Source organism: Urocitellus parryii, chromosome 4, assembly GCF_045843805.1.
Source record: "Urocitellus parryii isolate mUroPar1 chromosome 4, mUroPar1.hap1, whole genome shotgun sequence".
NCBI lineage: Eukaryota > Metazoa > Chordata > Mammalia > Rodentia > Sciuridae > Urocitellus > Urocitellus parryii.
In genome coordinates this window covers 168,494,725-168,511,968 of record NC_135534.1, presented here as the reverse complement: position 1 = coordinate 168,511,968, position 17,244 = coordinate 168,494,725, and positions in this window count along the sequence as shown.

Genomic DNA, 17,244 nt, shown 5'->3' with positions numbered 1-17,244 from the left:
AGTGATTTGATCATGAGGGCTCTAACTTCATCAGTGGATAAATCCATGGATGGCTGAAAGGACTACTGGGTGGTAGTACCTATTTATAGGAAGTAGATCACTGAGGACATGTCCTTAGAAGGGTTGATCTTCTCCCTGGCCTCTTCCTCCCTTCTCCCTCCCTCCCCCTTCCCACCCTTTCTGCTTCCTGGCTGCGTGGGCTGAGCAGAGCTTTCCTCTGCCACACTCTTACACCATGATCTGCCTCACTCAGCAGATGGAAGCAACTGGCCATCTACTATCATCCTCTGAAACTGAGCAAAAATAAAAATAAATCTTCGCTCCTCCAAGTTGTTCTTGTGAGGTGTTTGGATCACTGTGGTGAAAAATTAACTAACACACCAGGGATAAAGAAGGTCATGAAAAACCAGCCTCTATCTCAGAGCAAAGCCTGTCCAAGGAAGGGACATGGCCTTTGTCCTTGGAGAAACCCACAGAGCACTCCTAGGCACATTCCCACCCTGCTAAGTTGTTTATCTACAAATAACAGGAGAGATCTGCTGTGCCAGGTGTCCCTGACTCAGTCAGGCTAGGTGGGGATCCATAGCAGCCCCCTAGCAGCCATCAATCAGCATGAGACAGGGAAATACCTGGGATGCCAGATGACCCTCCCAGTAGTTTATGATGGTTGATAACAAGTTGGGAAACCATGTAGTTCAGCACGTACACCCCTCTTGGGTTAAACCAATCAGTTCAAATGAATACCCCTTTTGTACTGACCAATCACCCCTACCCAACTTGTTCCCACCAGTGAATGTGCTAATCATGTTTTAGAGTTGTTATTTAATTTTCCCGAGGTGTGTGATGATTTGCTAAAAGAGGCTATGATGTATGTGAAGTCAGTGCCCTCTCCAAAGAATGTATAAAAATGCTGCAAACCCTGGGCTCGGGGCCTCTCAGCGTCACCAGTTGCTGTGTGTGCACACGGAGGACCGAGCTAGCTCGCAATAAACACCTCTTTGCTGCTTACATCGATCTTGGGTCTCTGGTGGTCTTTGGGGGTCCCGAATTCGAGCATAACAGTCAATTCATGATAAAAGTGTTATCCATCAAGAGAACATAGCAATTCTAAATAATGTCAATAAATATATAGAATCAATAAGTATATAGAAATTTTCAACAAGACTGTCAACCAAGTAAACTAAGTGACATTTGTGAAACACAGCAGATCACACATTATTTTCAAGAGTGCATGGAACATGTACCAAGGTAGACTATATTCAGAAACACAAAACAAGTCTCAATAAATTAAAAGGATTCAAGCCATGCAAAGTATTTTGTCAGCCATAGAAGAATTAAATTATAAACCAATGAGGTATATGTGGAAAAACCTCAAAAACGTGGAAACTAAATAGCACTTTTTAAAGTTAGAAAATATCTAAATTATGTATATTCGGGAGCAAGGGAAAATGGATTGGAGAACAAAAAATGAGGCACCAAAGTATTGTGGAATGATTTTTATAAAGGGTAGAACTCAATCTGCCTTTGATTTCTACCCCCTTTGATTTCCACATTGATAATAGCATGATTATTCTGAAATTAAATCAATTATTTCTGCTTTATGAGTCTTCATCACTTACAGAATTAAGTCCAAACTCTTGGCAACACATTTCTGTTCATCTCTCTGACCTTCCTTCTGCAGGTGCACCTAGTACATATGTGTCACATTTATTACACAATTCCCTGGCTTGTCCATCTCCCCAGCTATGTTAGATCTATGCTAGCACATAGATCTATTAAAAAAAAATCTATGCTTTTCCATTTGGATATTTCAGTGTCTACATGGCGCTGAACATAGGGCATGCTTCCAGAAACCATTAGTTGAATAAATGAATAACTGAATATAATAAACATTATTTTCTTTTTCCTCTTTAAAAAGAACAATTTCCCACAAATTGAGGAAATTACTTTCTGAACATAATCAAGACTTTTTTTTTTTCAGAAAGACCTTCATTGAAATTGAGCCTATGCATAACCCAGCTTTAAAATTTCAAAGACTTTAGGCCACAGTGTTCAATCTTTTGAAGTAGTAATGCCTTATCATTTTATGTTTCTGCATTTGTGCCTGTCATATCCTGCTGAAATGTTCTTTTCAAATTGGTTGATCAATTCCTAAGCACTATTCATCAGACCAATCAAGACAATGGTAGGTATCCATCTGTGGAGTGTGGACATTCAAGAAATCTGATCCAGTATTTAGAAAATCATTCCTGAACTCAGAGTTGGCTCAAACTGACACTTTTCTGGCATTTGCTGTGGGTGGGGAATGTGGAATGCTTTGAAAGCTGAATGGCTTCATCAAGTTTTAAAATTCTCTTATGTCTAAAGGAAAACAGCATTCATTGTGTAAAAACACCATTGTTTGTTTTTTCTGCTTTTCTATTCTTTGGAGTTTGAATCTGCAAAAACACTCACACCCAGCATTTTGCTTTATGTACCTCTCTGACGTTTCTGGAGATGTGAGTGATGTGGAAACCTTTTTATTGTGTTTGTTCAGAACATTCAGAACAAATGGGGAAAACAAGTCATTTTTAATGCTTATATTAATTCTATGGAGAAAGACTATGTTTCTGGTTGTTATTGTAGGCAAAAATAGAATTGTTGGGAGCAGGGGTACTGGGATGAGACTACCAAGGTTCAACTTTCTGTTTTTCTGCTACCTGCTGTGTGACTTTAAGCAAAGTATTTAAGTTCTCTGTGGGGCTTCAGTATCCTCATTTATTCAGTAGGAATAAGAATAGAGCCTACATCATAGGGCTGCTTGAATATTAATTGGCTTAATACAGAGTGCTTGGAAAGATAATTGACAGAGGAAATACAAATAAAATTGTTTTTCAGCTATTATTACCATTGTCATTATCACCATTAAGCAATTAAATTTAGAGTTTCCACATCCCAGCATTAAAAGTCATGCTGGGCTCAGTGACACATGCCTATAATTCTAGCGGCTCAGGAGGCTGAGACAGGAGGATCGTGAGTTCAAAGCCAGCCTCAGCAAAAGCAAGGTGTTAAGCAACTCACTGAGACCCTGTCTCTAAAATAAAATACAAAATAGGGTTGGGGATGTGGCTCAGTGGTGGAGTGCCCCTGAGTTCAATCCCCAGTACCAAAAAAAAAGAAAAAAGAAAAAAAGAAAGAAAAGTCATGATTCTAGGTGATACTCCCTTAGTAGCAAGATTAGTGTAATAGTTTGAACCCATCACTACCTCATTGCACAGAACAGAGAGCATTGCCTTAGGTGAAATTTGTTCTAGGGAATGAGGCAGTGAATGTGAGGCACTGTCTAGAGGCCCTATCTTGCTTTTCAGTTCTAATGTCATGCTGAGGACTCATCATTCCTCATCCTGATTAATTCATCAGCGTCCTTCCTTCTGGTCCAGGATTTCATCCATTCACCACCCCATGCCCCCTTGCCTAATCCATATTCTCCATAGAAGGCCAAGTGATGTTTCTAATAGAAAACTGATCTTTTCACAAACTTCCTTTTAAAACCCTCAGTGGCAACTTTTGACAGAAGATAAAGTCCATACACCCTGGTGAAGCACAGGGGCCTCTGGGAGCAGACCCCAGCATATCTTTCTGCTTTTTCCTCTCATCACTTATATGTGTGGAGTCCTGATGAGCTCTTTGTAGTTTCCCCCAACTCACCTTGCTCTTCTGGACCTGTGCATATATATGCTGCTCTCACCATCTGGAATCTGTCACTCCATGTACCTGGGTAAATTTCACTTGTCAGGATTCACCTTAGGTGGGTGTCATGTTATTCTAGGACCCTCCCTTAACTTTGGATTTAGAATATTCCAGACATTAAGCCTCCCTGAGCCAGAGACCTACTCTATGCCCTAACTTCTACCTAATTGCCTGGTACATAATAATTTTATTAAACACATGTTGAATTAATTGCTCTCTACTTGGGGCTCTTAGTTCCTATGCTTACAGTTCTAACAGCACTTAACTCATTATTATGCATAATTATTATGAGTTTGTTTATATCTCCCATTAGACTGAGCTGCACATGGCTGAGGACTTGTCTCCCCATCTTCCATCATAGTGCCTGCTATGAAACAGTAGCTTAGTTCTGAATGAGTATATGAATAGTATGTACATGCTGTTAATCTCAGGTTTGATGTTTCCCCAAATTCTGAAGCAAAGAGATTTATGAATCTTCCTGATGGTTCTTGAATGTTATCCCAGTTATACCACTGAAATTGTAAGCAAAAATTTGCATGTCTATATATTTTTCTGAGTGGTGGGTTTTTTTTTTCCCCCAAAACCTTCCTCAGATATTGTTTCTATAACCTTCATCAGATTCCCAAAGAGGTCTCTGATGCTCCAAAAGATAAAAATCTATGTCCTAAATAATTAGTTTTTATGTATTTTTTAAAAAAATTTGTAGTTGTAGATGGACACAGTACCTTTTATTTAATTAATTTATTTTTACGTGATGCTGAGGATTGGACCTCACACATGCTAGGTAAGTGCTCTATCACTGAGCTACAACTACAGCCCAAGAATTATTTTTAAAATCAGTTATTAAATAAAATGTGTGCAAGGTAGCCTAATGGGTCCTTTCAGGCCTTTTGACCCAGAGGCTTTTGACCAGGTCAGGCTTGTGGCTCTACACCCTGACTGCCTCCAGCCTCTAGTGGTCTCCCTGCTGCTGTATTGTGGCAGTTCCAGTTGGCAGTAGCCAATGTTTCTTCTGGATGAATATCTAGCCCCACCCCCAGTTACCCCCACCTCCACCCTGTATATCTGTAGTAGCAGTTTGAGACACATTTGCAGGGCCTTCTAGGAGCATCAAAGATTTAAGGCCCTGGAACTAGCACCATATAGTGTCCTATCCCAGCATTCAGGGTAGAGGGGTTTCTGTTTTGTTTTGTTTTGTTCAAAGCTGAGAACCTTCTTTGATCCAGTTTGGCTAGACATTTTTCTCTGACTTCCCTCAGTAGAATTGGCATATTTTTTTTTTTTCCTGGCCTAGAGTCACAAAATAAGAGGAGACTAGAGTTTCTCTAAGGAGCTAAGGGGAAAAAAAGTTTTAAAAATAACTTGACCAAGTGTATTCATCTGGCAAACACAATCTCACTACACAAAATAAACTTCTTTAGAATTTCGAAATAGCAGTTCCTGAAAATGTAAACAGCCCTAGGGTCCACATGAGCAGAATCACTTGCTGAATAGAAAGAGTCCCTGGTCCAAATTCTGCAGAAATAACACCTTATAAAACTAAGGGTCAATGACCTTATGTGGAAACAAGAAGGGGACAGGAGCCTAGACCTTACCCAAAGACGGTAAGAAAGTCTTATGACTAAATTCTGGAAAAACTGGCTTCCCAAATCAAACACCAGGATGGTGAGGGATGGAGGGGCTATTGCCTAGGCCTCAGGCTCTGGCTCAGACTCTACCAGGCTCCTGTCTTCCCCAGGGAAAGCCAGATTCTACAGACTCTCATGAAGTCAGAGGAAGCCCCTACAGGTTTCACCATGTATTCTGTTGACAAAATAATGGTCCCATTGAAACTGTAATAACATACTCAGCCAACAGAGTGCATGTTATTATAATAACTTTGTACCCAGTCCTAGTTTTTTGAGCACCACTATACTATGTTCTCTCTAATGAGGCCCATACTGTTCTAATGTACTTATACTGAGTTTGGGTACTAGAGTAATGCATGTTATAGATTATAAGTGCAATTATCACTTCATATTTGTAGAGCTCCCCTTCAAAACAAAGTAGGTTCTCATTCCTTAGTGGTTTTCAGATCCTTTTTATGTAGAAAACATTGTGCTAGATACCATATCTTAGAATGGACAGAACTTGGAGGATTCAAAGAAAAAGCACAAATAATTGTCTTTAAGGGTAGAAAATGCAACCTGTGGCCGGGCACAGTGGTGCACTCCTGTAATCTCAGCAACTCAGGAGTAGGAGGATTATAAATTTTAGGCCAGCCTCCATATCTTTAGTAAAATCCTATCTCAAAATAAAAAACTAAAAGGGCCGAGGATGTTACTCAGTGACAAAAATGCCCCTGGGTTTAATCCCCCTACCCCCATACAGAAAAAGAAAAATGCAACCTATGGACAAAATATAGTTAATGAATTTTCAATCCTCAGAGATCTGTGAAAAGACAGGGGTAAAACTTTAACATTTTATTTCAGGAATATAAAGGAATACAAAAAAAAATCATGGTTAAATTATCAACATTTATTGAATAATGGCTTTGTGCCATATCCTTTACAGGCAGTTTTGAATTCAACTCTGATAATAACCTCCTAAAATAAATACACATAGCACGTGAGAACACCGACCCCAGGTAAATGATTATCCAAATGTGACTGACAGTTTTTCACACTCTGCTTGTTTCCTTTCTCAACCTGGAAGTTGGATTGTGTGTTCTCTCTCAGTAGAACTCAGACATGACCACATGACTTTTTCTGGCCAATGAAACATGAACAGTATCACTTTTAGATGAATGGTTAAAAGAGACAGTATGGAAGTAGGTGCTCTGCCTCCTTTTCACTTTGCCACAGTGACCATTAACTAGACAGTGACTGCTCTTCAGCCTAGGTTTCACTGAGAAAGATACTAGAGCAGGGCCTCTGTTTCAGCTGCCATAAAGGTATGCATGTTACATAAGCAAGACATTAAATTTTTCAGTGTTTAGCCACTGGGTTTGAGAGTTTTATTAGTCTTGATTCTCCACCAAAGCAGAACCAATAAGAGATTATCTCTGTATGCATCCATCCATACAGAGATTTATTATGGAACTTGCCTCACATGTTTATGGAGACTGAGAAATCCCAGTCCACCTTCTACAATTTGGAGAAGCAGGAAAGCCAATGACATGATTTAGTCAAAGGCCTGAGAAGTGTGTGTTGTGGGGGCACTGATGGTCCTAACCAGGCAATGTTCAAGGACAGTAAGGAAGGATTTCCCAGCACCAGAAGAAAGAGCAGATTTTCTCTTCCTCTGCTTTTTTGTTAGTTCCAGGCCCTTAGCAGATTGGATGATGCCCTCACACATTGATGAAGATATCTTGTCTCCTGAAACTGCTAACTCTTCCAGAAACACCCTCACAGACACACCCTCACAAATACACCAAGATATAATGATAGCTATGCTATCTGAGCATCCCATAGCTCAATCAAGTTGACACATCAGGAAATTTGTTTCTATAGCAAAACTTGAATTAGAGACCAAGTCACCCAGCTGATTAGAACTTGACCTTCCTCTATTGCAAACACCAGACCCTAGACCAACTCAGTGCTGCCTTCCAGATGGAGAATGATAGTCAAATGGCTTCTACCTAATTTCAGGAGGAGGAAAAAGGGTCATTATCTGCAGTGACAAGAATTAAGATGCCTCAGAAAGCAGATCAAGACTATTGAATAACATGAGAATGAGAAAGCTCTGAGGAACTTGCACTGAAGATCTACTCAGGAGGAAAAAATGGTTAATACTTTAATGTATTTCCTTTGGGGCATGTTTAATCCACACTTTGAGTGTTGTTTCTCAAAGGAATTTTTATATAGGAGGTACTTCTTAATAGAGTTCCTGGCTTGGAATTCAGTGTCTGTTTCAGGGCCTCTCCCTGAGCTTATTTTTCTTATATGCCTCACAATAAAAACCTCTTCCCCTAGTGGTCAGCACACAAGATGGTTTTCATTTCCAGCCTACCAGGAACCAAGTATTTCAGTTTGGATTTCCCTAAATCCTCCTGAGACAGAGACTGGAGCGCAGTTAGTTTATCCAGGAAGTGATTCCATGAGTTCGGGCAGACTGGAACACAAAGGAAAAGCCAAAGTAAGAATAAATTTGTCAAGTGACCACTTCCGGCAACTGGTGTTAAATTTTTCTTGAGTGTCTAAAAAACATGAAGAAGGCCTCCCATGATCACCCACCTCAAGCATTCATTCACTGGTCTCATTCCACATTTGGTTGTCCCCGGAGAATGTGACCAGCCTCCTTCACTGCAGCACAGACTGTGTTGGCTCCTGGGTTGAACAAGCTCCTGCAGCTGTGGGAACAGTCTTACAGCAGACAGCAAAAGGAAGCCTGGTATGCACCTGAGGTCTAGAAACTAGCCACTTCATAATGCACTAAATTGAGAGCTGTGACAGAGCACTATCTTTGGTATACTGCACTAAGCCCTCCTCCCTAAACACTAATATTAGTTATTTTAGGCTTGATGGATATGAGAAGACACCAGGTCATGATTTAGAGCACTGAAGAAGCACAGTATAAATCTCAGATAAGTTCCCCCATCTCTAAAATGTGGGAATCACATTTTACCTACCAGCCCAGGTCATTGGAAGGACCGGATGAGCTGGTTTATGTGAAAATGCCTGGTGCCTAGAACAGTTTTAGCAATAATAGATTTTCAAAAAGATGTTAGTTCCCTGCCCTCTACCTTATATACATGTTCTGGAGCTGCACTAGATACTTAATCAAATGGCCCTGAGGGTCCTTCCAATTCTTCACTGTATCCTTCTGAGATTTCTCTGACAAGTTATGAATTGTATTAGACTCTCACTGTGGCAAGTGACAGAAGCCCAACTCAAACTAAAGAAAAAAGGAAACTACTGACTCTTGTAACTGGGAATTCCAGGGTTGGCATTGGCTTTAGGCACTAAACTGGGTACAGGAACTCAAATAATGTCACCGATGCCTTCTCTCTATGTCCCCCTCAGCTGCTTCTTTTGCTACTTCTTTCCCCTATCTTATAGCTTGGTTCACCCTTATTCAGGAGTGGTGAGAGGAGGATGTTCTAGACATGGAGAACTCCAGCTTATATCATCCTTGCTTGGTGACCTCAGAGTCCGTGTATGAAATCTCAAGGGCGACTCTGATGGGAGTTGCTTGGCTCATGTACATACATAATGCCCAGAAAGTGGGGCCCTTGAAGTCACTGGAGCCTGCTGGAATCCCATGGGCTGGGGCAGAGTTTCTGTGCCCGAGGAAGGGTGTGGGGAAAGGCTGCATGTTGGCACACTTCACCAAGACAAGGTGAGAAGAGGGACACAGTGAAGCAGAAATGGACAGAAGAGGTCCTGGCAGACCAGCCATTACTTGCTACTTCTGATTGAGAGCCACCCTGGTAGGCCCCCATAGTCACACCACACTAGGGAGGCGGGATCCATATATAGCTTCTGCCAATGCCAGCAGAATTGCAGAGTTCCAGCCAGGAGCTGAATGTGGCCCAATGCTGAGCTTCAAAACAGAGCTGTTCAGGAACAATGCAAGGACTCAGCACATTCATTTGGAGTGAAACAAAGACTAACTGTGTCGCCCTCTCCCTGTGTGCCCTCCAAGGTCCTCAGTGACACAGCTAGTGCTTTAGGGAAGTAAATAGGAAATGTCGTATCAGGGTAGCTCACTCCAGGTGTCTTGGACTCCATAAAAATATTTCTTATGACCTTTTTTATTCATTATTATAAAAATAAAATTGAAACCTTTTAAGATAGATAAAGCAGTATAGAAAAGAAAGATTAAAAATACCTGTTATGATTTCACCCAGAAAACCATTGTTGACTTCTTGACATACTCTTAGGTCCTTTTCCACAAATTTCCACAATGTCGTCTTTTTAAATATTAAAAACTGGGAGCATGTGTTACATGCTGCTTTATAACATGCTTTCTTTACTGATGTCTAAGGTATATTAGAAAAATGCATAAGTTCTAAACAGCTCATTGAATTTATACTCATTGTTTTTAATAGCTGCTTAATGGTCTGTTGTTGACCTCTACCAAAATATATTTTCTCAAGCCATTATTGATGAATAATAAGTTATATGCCAGTTCATTCTAGACTGGCAAACATTTATTGTTTGCCTAAAAGCCAAGGCTTAGTAGTCACAGCCTCTACATTATTTGTATCAGTTATTTTTGTCACAATAATTCTATATAACAAATCACTGCAAAATTGAGTGACTTCAGGGCTGGGTGCTGCTCAGTGAAAGAGTGTGAGGCCCTTGCTCAAGTCCTAGCCACCAGCAACAACAATAAAATTCAGTGACTTAAAACCATAACCAATTATTTATCAATGCTCAATACCATGGGTCATCTGGGCAGTTCTGCTGAAAGGGGTCAGCCTCAATGGACTATGTGTGAGGCAAAAGGAAAAAGGCAAAACCAATGAGTTCCAGTGTATTCTTTCAAAACTCCAAAACTAAACCAAGGAATGAGGAAATTGCAGGTAGGATTAAAAATAAAGTGGTTTGGGCAAACAAACTTCGCAAAAGGAAGGAATTTTTAAAGAGATTATGCCAGACTCCTATGTCATCAGCCAAGAAGGTTCAGTGAACTATAGCCTGGGTCAGGGTGTTGGGGAGATAGTGGAGTAAAGGTGTAGAGAGAAGGCAAGGATGAGAAACAAGAGAGCTCCAAGATCACTGGTCAATGCCAATAGTGGAATCCCCTCCTGAACCAAGAAAAACACCTGGCCTGAAAGCCAAGAAATCTGAGTTCTAGTAGTGGTGCTGCCACGGACAAACTGAGACTCGACTGGTGGCTGATGCATCTGGGTTTCCATCTTTCTCCTAGGGGTTCGGGGTTGTGGAGATCCTTTCCAGCCCCAGGATTCTCTTACTGCCATATGTTTTCCTTTTAGCGTCTGGGGCTGCAATGAGGAGCCACTTCAAATGAAAACCTGGGTTACCATATGTTAAAAAGAAAAAGAAAAAAAAAACCAACAGAAAACATACAGGAAAGGGGATGAATGTGTAATTCAATTTTATAAAAATAAGAGTTGTTTTTCTGGGGTCCTGATTAATTACCTAGAGTAATGCTCTTTGGTACAGGTATCAAAGAAAGGAAGAGAAAATTAAAAACAAAGGAGGGAAAAGGAAGTAATAAAGGAAGGGAGGGAAGGGGGAGGAAGTTAGCTGGTTTTGGATTCATATCTACAGAGCATTGGGCAAAAATAGATGGGGAAATTTTTAACTAAAACTTTACCAAAACTCTTTTCTGAGAGATGTTTCTCCTCTGAAAAGCATCATCAGGGCTGTTAAATATGCAACGCAAGTCTTTTGTATTGCTGGACATGAAATAGAATCACCATTGAGGCTGGTCAGAAGCCATTTAGAAATTCAATAATTTTCAGCCCAGGGGGATTTCCAGTTGGTGAAATAGCTTCTTAAGAGGAAATGATTATTGAACGGTGTATCAAACCTAATTGGAATCTTGAGAAAATAGGGTCGTGAGTCCTAAGGACAGCTGGATGCTAAAGATCATAATGACTAGTACTCTGACTTTTGTTTCTTGCCTTAATTAGGATGTGAAATTTTAAAAAGTCTTGTTTATTTTCTTATGAAAGGAAGGTAGTGGGGGTGGTTTGGAGATGTTTCCAGTTCTTCAAAAGCTGCCTTCAGTCTGACAGTAGAACATTTCTTTATTTTTTTCTCAAAAGCAATCAAGGAAGGCAGAGGAGATTTAAAAAAAAAAAAAGACTCCTTTTTTTTCTATATAAGGGGGCTGGAGACTGATGATTGATTTGTTCATGATGGTGGTGGGCACTGATCACATAAACAATTAAAAAAAAAAAAACCAAAACATTTATCAGCTTGCGAAAGTTACTTGAGATCCTGGTTATTTTCCTATTTGGAAAATGGTATTGGGTATGTCAAGTTGGAAGCATCCCTGACATAGCAGCTTCTTTTCTTATCTTCCTATACTTTTCTGAATTCATTGCTTGGAGAGCATGAGTTCCCAAAACTACTAAGCACACACCATGTGGGAAAAATAAGATACTAAAGTTTGGGAAAATAAGATACTAAAGTATCGCTCTAGAACTGATTTGGGGGATTTTGCCTAGGGTGTCTTTAGGAGTGATTACCTTAGAAACTGGTTCTCCTGGAAACTAACCTTCCTTGCACAATAACTAGACCAATCCATTTTATGATGAGAGAATTCCTGTGCATCATTAAAAGTACTGAGGCAGACCACCATCATGCCAGGAGAATCACTCATTAAAAATTGAAAAAAAAAATTTTTTTCAAAAAGGAAAACACATAGTCGAGTAGGAAGATCTGAAGGAACATTGGGTCACTATGAATGATAAAAACAGAGCAGGAGCGGGAGCAAGGAACATATACTCTTTTCCATAAAATTATCTTGAAAATTACTTGGAAAAACCCATTCACTCCATTCCTATAGAGTGGAAGGTTAATGCCTGCTGTTGTAACTGCACACTACATTGTCCAGAACAGCTGTCACAGGTGCAGCTTTGAACAGTGTCATGGTTCTGCCCCACTCCCAGACTTGACCTTTCTATACCTCATTTCCACTTCTGCAAAATGTGATTGGCGTAATGTGGGTTTCAGAGGAAATTACTGTAGACAGAGAGTGTCATTATTGTTAAATGTTAAGCATTGTGCTAGCATAAAACACTCCTTAAGATAATATATGATTCTTGTTACAGCTTGGATTTGCTTAAAAGGATCTATCTGTCTATCCTCTTGTTTGAATTTCCATTACTTCTGTCTTTAGGAGGAGCCACACACATTCATTTTCAGGACCCAGGGCTCATTAATATAAATTCTATTATCACAGATGTTCCCATAAAACAGTGAGACAATCCCTTGAGCCCTGGGCTTAGTCAGGGTCTTGAAAACAAGTATGCTTTACTATTGCAGATTTGCTAGATACTCACTTAGATGTGTCATGTCTCTTCATTCGGGATACAAAGGCATGAGAATGACTGCCATTTCTATGTACCTGCCTGTAACCATTAAAATTAGTACACCTCGGAGCACCAGAACATTGGGTAATCAGATTCAGCAAATTTGAATAAGATTAGCCTCTCATCAAAATCAAGTAGCCCTTGAACTCTGAGCACTGCTGTCCAGAGCATTTGATGGATCTCAGCTTGTCACTGAGGAGGCAAACATGCTTCTTCCTTCTTACTCTGTTGCCACCTGTTAGGATCTTGCTATGATGGCACCCTTTTACTCTTTCAGTGCCTTTTGAGGGAAAGATGTAAGGAAGTGGCTTGGTAACAGAATCTTTGGGGGTTTTTGCTCACATACCATTGAAGACCAGTGTGGCTTTCCTTTTAGAGGAAACGTATAATTTGAAAATGATAGAAATGGGTGAGAAGTGTGAATGTTATTCATTCAATACCAAACTAGCTGGAAATACTCTCTTTTTGTTCTCAATTCCAGAGGCTAACATCCCAAGGGACAGTGAAGTTTCCAGATTCAGTGTGACTATTATAGCATGTGCTAGGGTCTTTTACCTTCACAAGAGGGGGGATCTACCTATGGGTGGTGTGAGAATTATGTGTGGGAAAGAACAACGTGTGGCATGCCTTGATCCTTACCATGGGACAGGCACTGTGCCAGGCACATTTTATGCATTACTTCATTAAATTCATATAACTACTTTTATTGATATCCCCACTTTATAAGATGAGGCCATTAAGGTTTAGAGAAGTTAGACTCAGTTACTATGGGTCTCTCTGACCCTGAAGGCCACCCCCTTAATCACCACACCACCTTGTCTCCCTGGTGTCTTTCAGATGAACCTGGCCTCTCTTCCCTGGGAGAGCTTGCAGTTAAGATCCATGAATTCCTCAAATTTCTTCCACAGGAACCCGGAGAGAAGTCAGTTGAAAGCTGACAACTTCATCTCAGACAAATGTGGCCTTTTCCATATACATATGAAGACACAACGTACACAGAGCATTTATGTACATAAGATCTGGAGTCAATGCCCGTGTCTTGGTAGTTTTGAAATCTTGAGAATTCAATTGTTCAACCAGATACTTCACTTATGCAATGGAAATGGGAAAATAAAATGCTTGTCCAGAGGTCAGGAACGGGCTACATATCCTTATTGTCCATTTCTGCTCTTTTAGAACCTTAAAATCTAAGATATATGAGATTTTACTCTAGACTCAGAATTATTGGTTCAAAATTGCCACGGCCCCAGCTTTTTTTTTTTTTCTTCTTTTTGTTTCAGAACTGGAGATTGATCTCAGGGGAACTCTACCACTGAGAGACATCTCCAGCCCGTTTTTAACATAGTTTTAATTTTGAGGCAGGGTTTCACTAAGTTGCCTAGACTGGCCTCAAACTTGCAATTCTCCTGCCTCAGTCTTCCTGGAAAACAGTGTGAACATTCTTCGAAAACATTTTAACCAGCAAGAAGATTTTTCTCTTCAACTTATTGCTTTTTGAGTTAACAGCTTGAACATTACTTTGGCAGTTGCTGCAGGTAATTTTTCCCTATTGATAACTGCTAACAAGAATCATTAAATTTCCTTTCATCTTTTGCCTAGCATTTGGGACCCCAGCCCTTATCATCTATCTACTTGCCTGGTCCTCATACCAACTAAATTAATCTCTATTTCCAGAATACGTCTCAATTTTTTCTTCCTTTCTGTATGTTTTTCTGTGGTTCTCTTTATCTCAATGATCTGAACCTAACTCCAGCAATGTCCCCCATTTTCAAGGTCGAAGGTCAGCTCAAATACTTCATCTACCCTAAAACTCTGCACAATCGTTTCAGCCCTTTTGTTTTCCTGTGTCTGTGTTCCATGTACATTTATTGGGCTTTAAAAAAAAAAATCTTAACCACCCCCATCTTCTCTTGCACCAGTGCTCTTTGTGTTTCTCTTGCTGTTCTTACAGCCTAAGTATTGTGAGGGCAAAATCCAGGTTGCCCATTGACACACAACAGTGGCAGGGCAGTGTGAGGCTCACAGCTATGAGTTCAGGTCACAAGGCCAAGTGTAAAATCTGGCTATGTGCTTACTAACTGCAAGTTACTTCAACTTTCTAGCCTATAGTCACCTATAGGCACCTGTACTTACCACATGGGATCTCATGAAAATTAAATGAGCTGTTTCATGTGAAGTATTTAGCAGGCATCTGACATATTTTGGGAACCTAGTAGATGTTAAACATTTGCAGTGCTTACAGTGAGGCCTCTTATTCATTAATTCAATAATTTATTCATCCATTTATTCTGCCATAACAAAATACCGCAGGCTGGGTGGTTTAAACAGATGTTTATTTTTTCACAGTTCTGGAGTCTGGAAAGTCTACGATCAGGGAGCCAGTCAGTTTGATTTCTAGTGAGGGCTCCTCCTGGCTTGCAGCTGGCTGCCTTCTTCCTGTGTCCTTAACATGGTAGAAAAAGGGCTCTTTTTTCCTTTTCCTCCTTCTCCCTACTTTCCTCTTCACCTTTCCCCTTGCTCCTTCTCCTCCTGTTTCCCTTCTCCTCCCTCTGCTGTTGCTGCCACTAATCCTATAATAAGGGCCTACCTCGAATGACCTCATCAATCCCTAATTACATCCCCCCAAAACATCGAACTGGGAGTCAGGGCTTTAATACATCAATTTCAAGGGAACACGTGTTTTTCAGTCAATGTCAAGTGTCTATACATTTTTTGAGCTAATCTGTAGATATAGCAATGAACTAAATAGACCAAAGTCCCTGTGTCTTAGAGTTTACATTAATTCTTTTTTTTTTAAAGAGAGAGAGAGGGAGAGAGAGAATTTTAATATTTATTTATTTATTTTTTTTAGTTCTCGGCAGACACAACATCTTTGTTTGTATGTGGTGCTAAGGATCAAACCCGGGCCGTACGCACGCCAGGCGAGCGTGCTACTGCTTGAGCCACATCCCCAGCCCAAGAGTTTACATTAATTCTAGTAGAAAAAGTAAGCATGGGTAGATAGAATAACAGTGCCTAGAGACTACACAATGTATCTCCATAACCTGCAAATATGTTATACTGCAGGGCAAAGGAGAATTAGGTCACAGAAGGAATTAAGTTTGCTAATCAGCTGTCCTTAACATAGAGAAGGAAACCCAACAGACCCAGGGCAACAACAACAGCCCTTAAAAATGAAAGAGGAAGGCAGAAAAGTCATAGTGATGCTGTAAAAGAAGGACTCAACGTGTCATTGCTGGCTTTAAAAAGGAGGCAAGGGATATGGACAATCTTCTAGAAGCTGGTCAATAACAACAAAAACACAAGAAAATGGATCTCTTCTATAGACTTCAGAATGGAATGCAACCATGCCGACACACTGATTTTAGTCCAACAAGAGCTATATTGCACTTCTAACCTCCAGAACTATAAGGTAATAAATTTGCATAGTTTTAAGGCAGTAAGTTTGTGGTATGTTGTTCTGCAGCCACAGAATACTAATATAGGCAATGAACAAAACAAGTAAAATATATAGTGTATCAGATTACAGTAAATTCTATGGAGAAAACTGGAGTAAGGAATGTGGCCAGGGTGTGTCAGAAGAAGAGGATGATTGTGATTTTAAATAAGATTGAAACAGGAGGCCTCTGTGACTTTTGAGCAAAGAGCTGAAGGAAGCGAGAGAGTATCAGCCATGAAGCAGCTGAGCCATCAGAAAGACTGCTATAGCAGAGGTCACAATGATAAGGTCTAAGGTAGAAACTTCCCTGGCATTTCTGGGAGCCTAGGAGCATTTCGTAGCATGGATAGAGATGTAGCCCAGAGGGACCAAGGAGGGCTTAAATATAGAATGATGGCCCTTCAGAGCAGATGCTGAAGGTAGAGCCATCCTCCTCCTCCAGTCACCTGGTCACAGGCAGAGCAGCTGGATCCAAGAGTGGATGAGGTGAAAGTTAGCCAGGGAACACCAAAGACTTCTCCCAGTTGCCAGTCCTCCCTAGGAAAGGAGTTACTACAGGGATAGAAGTGGGATAAAAATCTCTCTTTTCCCTAGTGGCGAGGATGAAGTCCAAGGAGAGAGACAGAGACAGTTCTGCTCCTGTTTGTTGGTCAAATTGAATGCCCTCAGCTCTGTCCATGACCTGCTTATCTGTGCCCAGAGGGATGAGCCCTACCTCTAAGGGCAAAAGTTGTATCTCAAGGTTCTACTTTAGTTTCTGAGTCAAAGAATCTTATTTATCCTTTCTTCTTGACAGGAATAAAATATCATGTAATGAGAATTCAAGGAGCTAACGTTCTCCTCTGAATTAGGGACTAATGAGTGAGAGAAGGACTGAAAAGGATTAAGTGATGTAATTAAGAGACAGTTTCATCCTAACTGTTCTGCATGATGGATAAGCTCTTTGCTTGCCACAGTGCCCAAAAAAACTTTCAATGCAGTGACGGGGGTCTGAGTGTGTGTAAAGACTGGGGAGCTTGTAAATAAGCTTGTCTTCCTCAGTGACAGAATAAACCTTGCTTGGTGACTGCACTTTTGTAAAAGG